This window comes from Protopterus annectens, chromosome 17.part0 (assembly GCF_019279795.1).
Source record: "Protopterus annectens isolate FY-2018-M chromosome 17.part0, PAN1.0, whole genome shotgun sequence".
NCBI classification, from domain to species: Eukaryota; Metazoa; Chordata; order Ceratodontiformes; family Protopteridae; genus Protopterus; species Protopterus annectens.
Genome location: NC_056751.1, coordinates 484126915 through 484143625, shown reverse-complemented (window position 1 = coordinate 484143625; position 16711 = coordinate 484126915).

Here is a 16711-nt window from a genome sequence, read left to right as displayed (position 1 = left end):
AAAGATATCACTAAATAGAAAATCCATTGTTGCTTTTGGGCTTCACTGCTCTACTCCTGGTACTTTCTTCAAAGGCCTACTTCAGGTTTTATCCTTGGACCTCTCTTTTTGTCTCTTCATTAAACTTTAAATTGACCTTCCACAGAAAAGCATATTCCTATATGCTGATGGCACTATTCCATCATGCCAAAGACATGGATCTTGATTGGAAAATCACTTCAGTATGACTTTCATCTTAGAGGAACTGATTAACAGAAAATAAATGTGAAATTAATGAAAAAGGTATAATACTATTTCTTGCCACAAAACTCAACAAAGCACCTGCTTGTAATCTCTCTCACTCCCTGTTTTAGATCTTAGTTGAACCTCACTTCTTACTGTCAAAGAACAGAAGCACTTTGGCATTCTGATCAGTTAGCGTCTAGCCGATGACATCTCATTTTGAACAATATCAATAAGTGTTGCATCAACTTAAATTTGCACATATTTTCCATCCTTCTATCACTAAAATTAATTCCATGAATATTATAAACTAGAATACCACCACCTGATCTTTCTTTCATTTATCCTATACATCCTCTGTTTTAAGAGTAACTGATAACACAGTTCATAGATTTATCCATTTAGGCCAATGGAATGAATATCATTGCAACGCATTGCAATTCACAAAGCTATTTGGCTTCCTATTAAGTAAAGCAACATTCCAAAGTATCACACAAATAGGTTTTTCTTAAAAGATTTTTTTTTATTGATTTAACATGTATGCAATATATACAAAGAAAGGAAAACATTGTGTTACATCTAATGTCACACAGTGTCAAAAGGACATTAAACCATCAGAGTAGTCAAATGCATTTAAATCCATTATCTTAGTATTTCAATAACAGTTGAAGATTATCACATCAACTACATGTCAATATTACTTGTAGACCTTATTCTAAACTTTTTTCAGTTTTACTAAAAATTGTTGGTAAATTTAAACATTTTTTAAACATAGCAATTGATTTTATTTTCCTTTTTTTTTTGTAATTCTAACAACTGCAAGGAGATTTCAAAACATTTTTGTTTGGCATTTACAGACAATGGAAGTGGAACATTCATTATTATTGTTGATCTAGTCAAAGAACAATTATCTGATCATAGTCCTTATCTCTTTCCCAATAAACATTTCATTTCTCACAGTTAATAAATGTGTGTAACTGGCTTTCAATTCTTTGCTGCATCTCCAGCAGATTGAATAAGTCACTTTACTAAATTTGAAAATTTTATGTGCGATGACAAATACTCTGTATATATTCCCATATACATTTTTTTCAACATAAAGTTGAGGTTTGACTAATTAACTTTAGTACAATTTTTATCAACTGAGTAATTTCAACCACTGCTACATAAATATTTCCAAGATTTTACACATTTATTTATAAATTAACTTATATAACTTGGAAAATCTTCCTTTGTGGATTAATTTGCTTTCTAAGATAGACATATTCATATAATGGGGAATAGTGTTCTGCTCCTTTTCATTGAATTTTAAAAGGTATCTAATTGCTTTCTAATAGATAGTATTGTTACTCAACTTACTTTTTATTAAACTTTCTGATGTCTCAGCTTTCCCTTTTTCAAAGCAGTCATGCAGTAATACTAACCTATTTTGCTTTAACAGTCATTTCAATAGAAATTTGAGACTCCAGAAGTTCATAGGTGTATGCAATGAAAAAATGCAAGAATGTTCATTTTGAAATTAATGGGATTTTGTAAATATATTTGTTTTTAGGATTTATTTTATATATGAAGAATCCAAACATTGAAATTAATTTCCTCATAAAGTATGTTTTATTAACCAGATGAAGGAATTGTTAAATACATACAATGTATCATATGTAATAAATCTATATGAATTAAATATAATATGTTCTTGAATGGTTTTCCACTGACTAGTGTAAGTTGAATGTAACAAGAGTAAAGCAGAGTTAAATTTGCTGCAATGGAATATGATTCTATATCAGGAAAGCCAGAATTTACTATGATTTCTATAAGCAATTTGTTTGGATTTTTGGGATACCATAAGACAAAAGTTCATATTTTTTCCATTTTCTTTAATCATTTTTGTCAGGTTTTAAAGCTGTTGAATGTAATATACAGTTTGAGGTAGTATAAACATTTTTTATAAATAAACTATCTTCTAAACTAAAAAAAAGCTCATTACATTTTAATCAGGAGTAGCACTCCAATTAGTTTTCAAAATTAAAATTAATCTTGCATCTTGGTAAATTGTTATTACTAAATATTTTAATTCTTGCCCTTCCCAATTATATCTATATTTTTAACTTACTGTCTAGTAGTTGATTCATCACTGCAGCTTGTTTTATTATTAAATGTCAATTTTGAAACTTTCCAGTTTCTTTATCAATTTCATTAATTGAGCTGTTTAGATCTCCTACAGTTAAAACATTGCCAACAGCCACATTTTAGATTGCTTTAAATTAATTATGATTTTCAGTTTTATTACTTATGCTATTGGCTAATGATGTAATGAGTGATGCTAATAAAGGATACAAGATAAATCCTTTTGTATGTTGCTTTGTATCATTGATTAAGATAAACCCATGAGAAATGTACGATCCAAGTTTAATATACGTTTTAGAATTCCTATATAAATGTCTTAATAGTCCTATAAATTGTTCTGGAAAGACAAATGCTTCCAAGGTTTTAAATAAATAGTTCTAATCCACAGCATTAAAAACTCAATATTCAAGATAAATACAGTGAATTATTGGCTCAAGCCATCTGCTAAATCCAAATATTGTTTTTACCCTTTTGATATCAAGTTAATCTATTAACAATAAATCCCATTTGATCCATATTAATTAATTTATAGACTATATCTCTTAATCTACTAGCAAACATGGAAGTAAATACTTTCTATTATACATTTAATAAAATAGGTCTATATGATTAATTTTTTTATCCTTTTCTTTAAGTATAGTAGATATTAAAGAAAATTTCCATGAAGTAGGAATTATTTTCACTCCAGATTATCATAAAAACTTAATTCTGTAATTTTAAAACATTTTACAAAAGCAGATTATACAATTCCATACTTAAACCATGTAGTTCTGCAGCTTTGCATATTTACCTTTTTTTCATACAGCTTTAATTTCAGTTAAGGCAATAGTTTTAAAAGTGAAATTTGTGGTCATTTAGTCTGTTAGCAATATTTCAATCCTAATCAATTTTCAATCATAGGTTCATAGGTGTGTACTAGGATAATTGCCCTGCAGCCTTTACAAGACTATCCCAGCCATTGTGCCACCCGATGTTGATTCCCAGTGCCTCTATCAAGTAGATGCACTAGAGGGATCCCTGGAGTGAACTTTCTATTACCCATCCATTCATCAAGATTTCTCTTGAAGAGGGACAGTGAGGTGCTCTGCTTGACATGTATGGGAAGTCTATTGCAGAGCATGGGTAGTCTCTGAGTGAGGAACCTGTCCCTCCAGCATGTTCTGTTGATTGTGGTAATGAGGTTGAGATCTCTGGAGCATTTGGCACGGATGGATTGGGATTTCTTCAGATGTAGCATTTCTAACAGAGCTGGGTTAGACATGACTTTGTAAGTCAAGCAGAGATCATCTCTAAGTAAATGGTATGAGAGTGAGAATACCTGGAGTCTTTTGAGTTTGTCCATGTAGGACATGTGTTTAATGCCAAGGATCCTCTTCATGAGGTACTTCTATGGCCTCTCCATCTGTTTAGTGAGATACATGCCAAATGGGGCATTATACTCACTGATTGGTCTAATGAGAGAAGAGTAGAGAGAAACAATGACCTCTTTCTTGCTGTCAACCTGTGTACCCAGATCTCTTGTAACACCTTCAGTGTTCAATGGGCTTCCATCGATGTGGTAATTGGTGGGAAATGAGTTCTTACCAAAGGGGATGACACATTTTTTGGCATAAAGTTTAAGGCCATGGTTTTGACACCAGTCATTAGTCTCAATGAGACCTTTCTTTAGGATGTCTGCATCACTTGGGGAGTAAATAATGGCTCCCAGCTTGCAGTTGTCTGCAAACTTGGTCAGCCAGAGTCCTTTTGTTGGCCTGGACTTCTGAGAAGTAGATGCTGAACAGGAGAGGACCCAGGACCGATCCCTGCTGGACTCCACTTGTGACTAGTCAGCAGTCTGACTTGGAGTCTACTACTTTCACACTGTATTCTATCTGTGAGACAATTTGCAACCCACCTAGTGATGAAAGGGTTGATGCCTAGTTCGGTGAGTTTATCAATAAATCCCAAGTGAAGAATGGTATCAGAGACCTTGGCCAGTTTGAGGTAGGCTGTTTGCGCACTGGCTTACCTTCATCCACAGGCCTTGCTGACTTACTCAAAGAAGTCAACCAGGTTGAGCAGGCATGATCTCCCTTTCACAAAGCCAAATTGTGTGGGGTCTAGAGTTTAGAGATGTCCTATATCTTTGTTAATCAGGTCCATGATGATGTGCTCCATAGCTTTACATATCAGACTCGTCAGGCTAATAGGGCGATAATTCCCAGAGTCTATAGTCGCTCCCCTTTTATGGTGAGGTATGACTGTAACAGTGCACCATTTAGTAGGGACAAAGCCTGAAGTGAGGCTGTGACTGAACAGGGCACACAGATGTGGTGCCAGTTCACTTTGTAGTTCATGTAGAACACAGCCAGAGATATTATCGTGTCCCATGGAAGCTGTATTCTTGGCCTTGGACAATGCAGCTTTAACCTGTGCTGCAGTAATGCTGGGTGCCTAGCATTCTTCTGGTATTGCGATTGGTCCATTTGGGGGGAGAGAGGCATAAAGTTCGCACTGAATCTGTCGGCCAGCATGTTGGCAATATCTGTTGACTCAGTATGAAGTACCATTGTGAAGTAACTCAGAGCAAATCTGGGCATTGTCGTAGAGGTTCTTGATATAACTATACAAGGCTTTGTGATTGTTTTTAATGGCTAATGCAATTCTGCCTTCATATTTGGCTTTACAGGATTTGATGAGGGATCTCAACTTTTTATTGAGGCTAATAAGGGAGTTTTTCAAGTCTTGGGACCTCACCTTTTCCTGCAACAGTTTCTTCCTTTTTTTTGGAGGCGAGTGTCTTGGTACTGTTGGGTAAGGCTAGTTCCATGCATTTATGTACATGTTCGTACAGTGCATTGGTGTATGACTTGGCAGTCATGCAGCTATTTTCCATTTGTATGGGTGCCGTGAAATTAGCCACCTCTGTTTTTAGGAGCCCAAAGTCAGCTTTGGAGAAGTTTTTCAAGATGGTTACCTTTGTGGGGGGTGTGGGTGAGATGTGGATTTTCATGGTGATTAGATTTGGTCAGATCTGACCAGGGATGGATTGACTACTGGTGTAAAGCAATGGTCACCCATATTAGTAATAACCAGGTCCAGGATGTTGCTTCCTCTAGTGGGGTTCAGATGAATTCCAGGAAGCGTTGGGCCAGTGTATTGGTGCTTGAGTAGTTTTCCCAGTTGATGGAGGGGTAGTTGAAGTCTCCTATTATGAGAGTGTTGGCTGGACCTTCATAGATTCCAGGGTGGTTAGAAACATGGAGTGAGAATCTTGAGACATGATTAGGGACCAATAGCCAGTTATGACCTGGATCTCCATCTTACCCAATGTTAGTTGTACCTGAAGTATCTCAGATGCATTATCCTGGGCTACTAGTCTGGAGGTGTGCATATCCTTTATGAATATGAAGACACCACTGCCTTTGTAGCTATGGTCCATGTTTCAGGGCAGAAAGGTGTGGAATGATTTATAGCCTGGTAGCACAGGGGTGCTTTCTGCTACTTTAAACCAGGCCTCAATCACAGCACAAATGCCATGCTCCATTTTGAGGTGTGCTTCCAGTGAGTGCTTCTTGACATTTAGACTTTTAGCTTGGAGCAGCATGATCCCCAGATTGCATTTATTTATAGCTGTTACATTGGTCACTTTGTCTTTGGAACACCATCTAAAAAGGCACTATAGGGGTGGCAAGAGCCTTAGCCAGTACCCAGAAGCACAGTGGTGAAAGATTCAGGCCAAATCTGGCAAAGAATTGATGTCTGTTAATCATGTCATCCCAAGCAGAAAGATACTGGATCCCCTTAAAATGACACCAGAAACTTAGCCAATTGTTGAAGTCAATCATTTCTTGTTTGTATAGCAGTGTCATTCTAGGTGATGGTTTGATAGTGCTCATGGCTAGGTTATACCTGTGTGGGCCACATAATCTGAGAGCTCCACTATGTCACTATCCATGCAGTCCAAAGAGGTGCATCTCAGGTCATTTGGGTGAATTTCTATTGAGATCCTCTGCAAAGGTGGGTGTGTGGTTAGTGTTTTTATGTGAGAGATGTGACAATGGCTGTCCTGGAGGGCTGTGTGTTCCATGTGGTGTGGTGCAGGTGTTGACCTCCTCTTAACGAGCTAGTCTGGTCTTGGCTGGACAGTGTGCAGCTTCCAATTGGTGATAAAAGTGCTTCTCTGAAGTCTGAATGTTGGTAGGTAAGAAGAGAGGGTTGTCTGTGTACATGACAGTTGATACACTGGCTCAGAATGCCCAAGTACACCAGATTAATAGGAGAAAGCACATGGAACTGCCTTTAATCATGCCAGGAGTGTGGTCAGAACTACGAAGTACTGGAGGTATTGCCATGAAGAACAACTAGTGCTGATGACACTTAGGTGTGCAACAGTAATTGCTACAAAAACCTGTTGAAGTGCAAAGTGATTAAGCTATTTGAAGTGGGAGAGAGAAAGAACTAGCAAGATTCAATGGAAAATCTGAAGAGCAGACTTTCTGGCACCATTAATAGTTTACCTCAGTTCGGTACCATTAGGCGTAGCTTAAACAACCGTAAATCAACACACATGCGGGCTTTTGAACCAGAAAGTTGAAAGAGATGGAAAAACTGCTCAAATGGCCAATAAACTGCAATTGCGCAGCCAGAAACCACTCCTCTTGTGGTAGATAGGCTACCTAGTGCTTACCACTCCCACTGACCAGCTAGAAGGCTTCCCTGCAATACAGGCTTGGGGAGGGGCTCAGAAGCTTACAAACAGTCCTGCATACAACAAATTTGTATCAGGACTAGACTAGTTACAGAAAAGGTGGGAAACAAGTGCAAATGTGGGCTTTTTAACCAGAAAGTTGAAAGGGGTGGAAAAACTGCCCAAATGGCTAACTACAATTTCTGGGCCAGAAACCACTCCTCTTGTGGTAGATAGGCTACCTAGAGCTTACCACTCCCACCGATAAGCTAGAATGCTTCCATCCAAAACAGTAAGGTATTGGGGGGGGGGATCAGAGTCTTACAAACAGTCCTGGATACAGCAAATCTGTATCTGGACTAGACTAGTTAAAGGAAAGGAGGGAAACAAGCTTAGAACTGTTTCTTTTTTTACTTTTTTTATATACAGAAAAGCAGCTAAAACAGCAGTAGAAACAGTTCAAATGCACTGCAAGCTAGCACGCTTGAGTGTGTAGCAGTATTAAAGCAAATACAGTTTAAATAAATGCAATTAAAAAATACTAAAAACAAGTGCAGAAAGCAGTAAATTAGGAACAAATCAAAATGGAGGCACTTGGAGTATCAGAAAACAATGGCAGCAGATATATAGATAATTCAGTCAAGCAAAAATTAACAGTGCAGAACTCTGAACATTTAAAATGTGCTAAAAATATACATCATCAGCTCTATATTTCCAGATTGTTTGAGAAGCACATTCAGTCAGAACACAAGGAGATTCTAGCAATGGAAGTACAACACAGAAAATACACCTCAGGCAATGACAAACCGTTAAGATGGGCTAGCTCACCAACCCCCACCTGAAACTAGCTTCTGAACTACCCTGAGAAACAAAGTGTAGACAACAACAAAGGACAGAAACAGTACAGCAAATGTATAAATAATAAAACAAATATATAAATACAGCACAGTGCAAACCAAGTTGCAAAGAGAGCACTTAGCAATTTGGAATATAAGATGGGAAAATGTTCCAACTTTGCTCACAGTCAGGAGAATTTGGCTCTTTGCTGTATCAGCTCTGTAGAAATTCACAGATTGGTGCTCTGAGTACTTTGTGGACTTGCGGAGAGCAGGGTTTGATGAAGGTTTGTCCACAAAACCCCCTAAATGTAAAATAACTGTCCTGAATCACAAGTGCTAAACTAAGATGCATAGAATAGCAGACAAATTTAATCAGACTACTAACAAGCAGTAATAAGGGGAGAATAGGAGCAGTTGAACAATTAAGAGCACACAGAACAACAAACAAATGTATTAAAGAAGGTAGAAGATGGTTACAGTAAGAACAGCTGAATAAAGTGAAGTATATTTTTTTTTTTTTTTTGCTAGTGGAGAGGGAGAGAATGCAGCACAATTAAGAGACCACAGGGGTTGTCATTCCCAAATGCTCTCTCTGTACACAGTGTTTAGAGCTGAGGAGATGGGACTGGTAGGAGTGTCTGCAATCAGAATATTATCTCACTGTACTCAGTTGAGTGAGCAAATGAGATGGATCCAGGAGGAGTGTTCAAACACAAATTTAAAGGGGGGTGGACAATTCCAAAGTGACCAAGATTAATACCACAACAAGAACAAGGAGGGAGGGTGGGAAACTAACTGCAGGGAGGCCACAACATTCAATGAAACAAACAGGAAAAATAAAATGCAAAACAACCTGTAGCACTGGGACTTTATACTTAATTCACCTTGTAATACAGTTGATTGCAAGTAGATAGCAGCCAGGCAAACAGCTAATATATTAGACACTTTTTTTTATCCTGGGTCTTGTGCACCCAACTATTTTTTATTTTATTTTTAAACTACTTTTGTCAGTGATATATGCAATATAAATACAGTCAAACACTTATCAGTGTCACCTTGGCAAGATTTTGTGAAATTCAGGGTCCACTAGTGCTCACTAAGATGTGAGGATGAATTCAATTTAAGCACTACTACTCTTCCTTGCTTAGTGACTTTTCATCTCTCCATGCAGACAGCAAGTCCACCTGAGAGGCCAATACAAAGATCACTGAGGTCAATTTTTCTACAACAAAATTGAGATCCCAAAATTAAGAGAAAACCAAAGATCTCTGCTTTGGACCAAGTTGCTGTGCTTTGTACAACTATGTAGTCTGAAGAAGCACAGTTGATACACTTAAAACACTTACTTGGGTTATTTCTGTTCAATAAAATGCTCTTATTTGCTAATTTCTGTCTGTTGTATTTGCTGGTGCTATGTTCTTTTGCTGGACATCTTGATACAGATAAAAATATGAATTTGGATGTCCGTGAATTTTGGTTTAAATATTAAGATTCCCTCTATATCTGAAGTAAGTGTATTAGTATGGGGATTTCTAGTATTTTGGATTTTAACTTTTTTACTTAACATCTTATGTCTTTCAGCTATTCTGTGAAGATTTTGGGGGTCTTTGCATAGCTTTACAGTTTTATTTTTTCTAAAGTGATCTCTTCTTTTTGTTTAAAATCATTTGATATTTTGTCATTTTGTAATAATTTCAGTATTTATTTATTTTGTTCAAATCTCAATATATGTATATCATCCTGCATTTCTAATAATTTTGTCTCACTCTTTCATTTACTTAATAGACCACCTTCTAATTTTATCCTTAATATGCATTTTTTGATTTTCATAATATGATTTTATTAAACTGGTCATTATAATTAAAGAAAAGAGAATCCTTTATTTGTTTTTTAAGCTTTTACTTATTTTTTCTATTTTTTTAATTTTTATCATATATACTGGAATTTAATAAACTTGAAATTCCCTTAAATCTATTGATAGATTAATGTTTAATATATTATGATCAAGTAAAAGGGACAGAATAGTTTTACAATTAACTTTATCAAACAGATCTATGGAAGCATACAATATATCAGTTCTAGTTTGTGTCACATATGATAAGAATGATGAGTGAAGAATAATTACTTATCTGCTCCTTTTATTACTAAATCAGATAAGCTATTAATTCATTGATTTAATGCTTTAACCTGGTGCTAAAATCTTAGCCTTCTTCTGTTTACTTGTATCTTCAATGCTAGATATATAATTGAATTCCCAGATAATATTAAACTACCCTTCCAGTGAACCTGTAATAATTTTTTTTACTGCCCTCACGCCTATTCTATGGATTCAGTAAAAACTAGATAGTGTATAGAGTTTGCTATTATAATGAATTACTACAACTGTGTGCATACCTTTTGTCATTAATAGATTGTATAATTCTAGGTATTACAGTAGATTTTTTACATGGTATGGAAATTCTCCTTTTTTATTAAAAGAAGATAATACCTCATAGCCTGTGCCATTTAAATAATGCATATCTTTATCTACTAAATGAGTTTCTCTTGCAAAAAAGTAATGTCCCCTCTACTTATTTTTAAATATTTCATTACTGGTTTCTTTCTGTTGTCATTAGTTTACATTAATACTAAAATAAAGCTATCTTTACTGTATATATGGAATACATTTGTTTACAAAGATATATTATAATACATTAATCAACCAAATTATTATTGCTATAATTAGAACAATGCCTCTAACACTACTCTGGTTTTCTGTATTTTCCATATTATTTGGAATTCTTCCTTTCGATACACTAAATTGCTAAAACTCATAATTAATGTAAACAGAAAAGTACAACTATATGTATTTATATTATAAATAAAGCAATACAATCCATGGATACTAAAGTTCTAATAGACAAACTACTAAGCTAGCCTTCCAGCCAGAACCCAACATTTTTTTGAAAACTAGACAAAAGCTACCTTAACTTACAAATTGATATAATACACAAAATTAAAATATTTTACCATTTAGAATAATTTTTGTTTTTTCTTAATCTTTCTTTAATCTCAATGAGTGATATGCAATGTTAATAGAATTTATCTACCAGACATTTTTAGATTATTTGATCATGTAAACACTAATATAATGCAATTTTTAGAATTAAAAGTAAACCAGAATGGAACATAAGAGGAAGAATTACTCAGACATTGGAGATAAGGAATCTAAACTTACCAGACTATTATACAATAAGAAAGTTAATGCATTTGTACATTTGCCATGCTGAATAATTTAAACTTATATTCAGTAACTAACAAAAGCTTTTTGTTCTAATGGTATAAGTTAACTATACCTAATATTTGTATATAACCCTCAGCATGATGAATATCAAAATAGCTAGGACTCATTTTACTTGGTAAATTAATTCTTAAGTATGCATTATTGCATTTGGTAAAACACTTCTAGCTTATATTGTACTTAAATGTTTCATAATATTCATTTGGAATTTTCTCATCTCCCATTCACAAACATCTTAGAAAATCCACCTTGATCTCCATCAGAAATGGAAAAAAAAAATTAAAAATGACTCATTCTCTTGAGGAATGAAACATCCCAGTCCATTTCTTCAGGGATATTGAACAATTTATTTTTATTGACAAATGGAGATGCCTCGTCCAGTATATCAAATATTTTAATTCCTTCAGGAAGAAAGATTTTTATATTTGCAGGTAATATATACATAAACACATATATATATATATATATATATATATATATATATATATATATATATATAAATATCTATATATCTATATATATATATATATATATATATATATATATAAATATATATATATATATATATATATATATATATATATATATATATATATTCTTTAATCAATGACAAGCAAGTTTTCCATTTATTCATTACCTTACTGGAACAGTCATCATCAAATCTGATTAGGTGCTGACTTATTTTAATATGCAGTGTAGGCCATGCTGCTTTCAGTATTTTCATAAGTACAGAATTTTTTCACTGATGAGAAAGTCTCTGTGCATCTGCCATGTGTGTGGTGTCAACTCCAGAATAAAAGCGTAAGCCAATTAGTTGACTCCAAAATTATCCAGAATCAATCAGCTTGTTTAGCATTAATGCCATTCTACACAACTGTGTTCCGAGTGACCAAAAACTCTTCTCTGTCCACAAACCAAACAAATCTGCTGGGCATGATCTGTATTCATACCATGTTGTTAAATCCTGGAACTTTCTCTGTATCCGTCAATTAAATACCCGCCCCCCCCAATCATTTAAAATAAATTCTGTAAACTTCATAGCCAAAACTTCTCTGTTGCTCAACAAAAGGATATACAATATCCCCAAATATGAATAAGTACTTGTTCATAACTTACATGTCCTTACACTCGCTTCTTCATTCATTTTCTTACATAAATTAATTTCTGTTGCCTGACACTCTTCCAAAATATGCCATAACCTTGCCTGACACTCTTCCAAAATATGCCATAACCTTACTTTTCCTCTAACTTCACATGGAAAATCCAGTTTGCAATATACTAATGTACCTTTCATATCTATATTAACTGGCTAAAATTTTTCAAAATATTACATCATGTTTCATACAAGTTGTATTTATTATTGCCCAATGTGGCCACATTGTCTAATGTGCTGTAATTGCTTAAACTGTATATGCTTTTATTAGTTTTATTAGTTTTAAAGATTATTGTTCTTAAAATGTTTTTGCAATGAAAATGGGCACCTACCTACTTAGACTTCCAGGTAATCCAATGTCAATAAATAAGTAAAAATAAAAGAAATAAGTGATTCACTAATGCTTCAGGAGAAGGTATGGCTTCCTTTTAAATCACTTACATTTTTAGAATGTTGTATATCTTTATCTGTATATCAATAAATAAATGTGTGTGTGTGTGTGTGTGTGTGTGTGTGTGTGTGTATATATATATATATATATATATATATATATATATATATATATATATATTATATAAACAAGGATACACCCACTAAAAAAAGTGATGCAGTACGAAGCCAATAAAAAGTAAAAATAGCAGTCATATGGGCCAGGACTCCTCAATAAACAGAGTGATAAAAAAGTTGTTAATAGAAGAATGATATTGGTTAGGATCATCATACAAATTTAAGTTAGGTATATAAGAGGTACCTAATTGTTTATTTTATTTTATTTTTATTTTATATAAAGTTTGTTAGTAAAACTTTTTATCAACTTATGGAATATATATTGTAGATGAAATATTCAAAATCATGTATTTTATGTACTTACACACAACTAATTTATACATTGTTTGAATGTGTCATTAATGACGATTTATTGTAAAAGTCTGTATATACACATATATATTTTTTAAAAAAAACTTTTACTATTTGAAACGTTGACAAATCCTACTTTACATCATTTCCTGTAGCATTGTATAAAACGGGAGTGTGGGAGATCTCACGTTTTTTCTGAAGAAGTTCACATGTAATTAAAGAGTGAAAGAAAGCGCTAAGAACTTATATTTGGCTTTGTGGATTCCTTTTAGTTTGGATAGCTGCTGTGGACGTTGTGTTCATTTGAAAGTTTTTCGATCTAATCCAGATCCTTTGTGGTTTTTCAGTTTTTCTGTTGTTCGTACACAGTGGTTAGTTCATAACGAACTAGGATGGCCGCAGAAGCTTCCTCCCAGGATGCGTTATTGGACGTATCCATCTACCCGACACCAGGCACGGACGGAGCTGACGGAGCTGAAGAGCGTAAGCAGTCCAAAGGGCCTGAGCAGGACCTAATAGATTCCATCACACAACTTGTGTTAAGTTGTTTAAAAGGAAAGTTACTTCCGAATGGAAATGAAGAAGTTATAAACACGGCAACTATCATTCCGGGCAGTTTCGTCAGGTCTGGAACTTTGTCTGATAACAGTGCTGCAAGTGTTTCTTTAATGACGGGAGATAAAACAGCCGGAATACACTGGCAGTATTTGGGGATATATCAACAAGGAACAAGTCAATCCATTCACCGAAGTCCGTGAGGCAATGGGTGAAAAATTAGTAAGTAACACTAATAACAACTTACAGAGTTGTAAAAAATCATTTTTGATCTTGAAAGGCTAGTGACTAGGCATGCTATGTTACGCTTAGAAATACAATATCTAAGCGAATGTATTTCGAGAAATATAGTACCTCAGGGACTTAGGACTGCAAAATTTCCGAATTGTGTCAGTCCTGGGGATGAATTGTGCAACGCTTTGATTAGGCTATACAACGATACAGGTGTTGCAATGATGCGTATCTTGGTAACACACTATGAGACTGAAGTGTGTAAAATATCTGAGGACATTAAAAGTTTAGACGACAAAATCAAAAAATTCACTTGTTTTTCACAACTAGTGTCCCCTGTATAACAGCATTGAAGCCAAAACGAATCGGTTTAGGGCTACTATTATTGCCAGAAAGCAGAACAAGATGAGAAGGGACATTGTTTCTTATGGGGCAAATGAAGCCTATATCTGTGTACATAATGAAATGAAAAATGACAATATTTTTACAAATGACTGTGTAACATCATTAACTAGTGTTGCAAAGGAGACAGTTATGGGTACTTCTAACAATGACCGTTTGTCCCCGTGTACAACTTCTATGTCCACAAATTTGGTGAACAAAGAGGGCCAGAAAGAGACTGAAGCTATTGAGGCTTCAAATAACAATGAAGCTCCAGCTTCTACTAGTTTTGCAGAAATTGTCAGTTCTAATACTAATCAAAGGGGTGGCCCTTTTCACCCTTACAACAATCAGACCAAGAGGACTACCAGGTGGTTCAATTCCACCCAATACAAGGGGAAGTCCAAAGGGAAGAACAACAAAAAGAGATGGTGATAACACCACAAGTGGACAATGATTTTTCCATTTCTATTGTTAATTACAGTGATTTTTTATTAACAGAATCTGGTGAGAAAGCTTTGAAAAAAGGCTTTAATTTTATTCCATCCAACAGGGTGGAATTAGGTAAATTGCTTATGGATTTCAGACTTTTTATGCGTAAATTGAATTTGAAGTACATTTTAAAGGATGTTTCCACAACCAATACTACACAGATTAAGGTATTAAGAAAACCAAGTACGTATAACCCTTCACTAGTGAACACACTTTATGTTTTTCAAAAAATTTGTGAAAAAGAACTTAGGGAAATGAGAGTAGATGATGTACATAACAATTTGACAGGAATGGAATCTGATGCTTTGTTTAATTTATCTCACACTACTGACATTAGGGTTATGAAAGCTGACAAGGGTGGAAAAATCGTGGTCATGAATAAATTAGACTACGATAAATCTATTACATCCTTGCTCAGTGATATCAACAACTACACTAAGGTCAGTACAGATTACATTTTAAACAGTTATAGGAAGGTGAACACTTTACTGTTTGATATGGTATGTCAAGGAGAGATAGAAAATTTGGATTACGAGTACATGTTGATAGAACAACCTAGGTTGGCCCATTTTTTTGGTATTCCCAAGTTACAGCATGATATTGGAAATTTGACATTTAGGCCTATAGTATCAGCAAAAGACTCTAAGACGGAGAATATCTCCATTTGGTTGGACAATATTTTAAATCCAATAGCTCAAAATGCTGAATACTTCCTAAGGGATTCTTGGCATTTATTGGAAAGACTAAGACAAGAAAATTACAAACTCACGGATGTGAACTTTGCAACTCTTGATGTTAGGAGTTTGTATACTTCTATAGACCAAGAGGTAGGTATTGATTACCTGAGGAATTTCTTAACACACAAAACACTTCTGGGTAATTCAAAAATCAGTACCATATGTTATTTAATGGAAGTAGTACTAGATAATAATTTTTTTAAGTTTAATAACAGTATTTACAAACAAACATCTGGAGTTGCAATGGGGGCTAGGGTAGCTCCTGCTTTCGCCAATATTGTCATGTCCAATTGGGAACAAGAATATTTGAAAAAGCATCCACATTTTGATAAAACAGTCTTCTATGGTAGATACATAGATGATTTGTTTTTTTTGTGGACAGGGAACAAGTTGGAATTTGACAATATGGTGAATGATTTAAACAAAACAACAGATTTCTTGTATTTTAAGTCTAGTGGCTTTGGAAGGTTTATCAATTACCTTGATATCAGCCTATATATTGATTTGTCTAATAACATCTTACACAGTAAACTATTCAGAAAATCATGTTTCACCAACCAATACTTACACAAAGACAGTCTTCATCCAATACACATGAAGAAAAACGTAATTAAAGGTCAGATGATTAGACTGAGTAGGCTGACGTCGGAAGACAACATTTATAAAGAAGAACTAGTATTGTTAAGAAAATTATTTTTGCAAAGGGGGTACAACAAGCATTGGATAAAAGTGCTTGAAAAAGAGGTAGGAAAACTTAGAAATAGTGTAGCTAAGCCAATACTGACTATCACTAATAATGAAATACTGAGAGAAACTTCATTAGGACATACAGAAAAAAAGAGATGGAAATGATTTTTTGACAGCATTTCCCTTGCCTATATCCAATGAAATGGGATTAATTAGAGATATTATAGAGAAAAATTGGAGAATTATTCTTGGTAATAGAGAACTCATGTCTTGTGTAGGGATCAGACCAAATTTCACATACAAAAAAGTAATCAATATTAAGAATATTTTGGAAAATAATAACAATTCAAGGAAAACATCGACAAGAGACATCAGTAAAAAGAAAGGGACATTTGCATGCAAGGATTGCAGACAATGTCGTTACATTACTAACACTTCCTTTGTGACATTGAAACATTTAAACAAAACATTTTGGGTGCA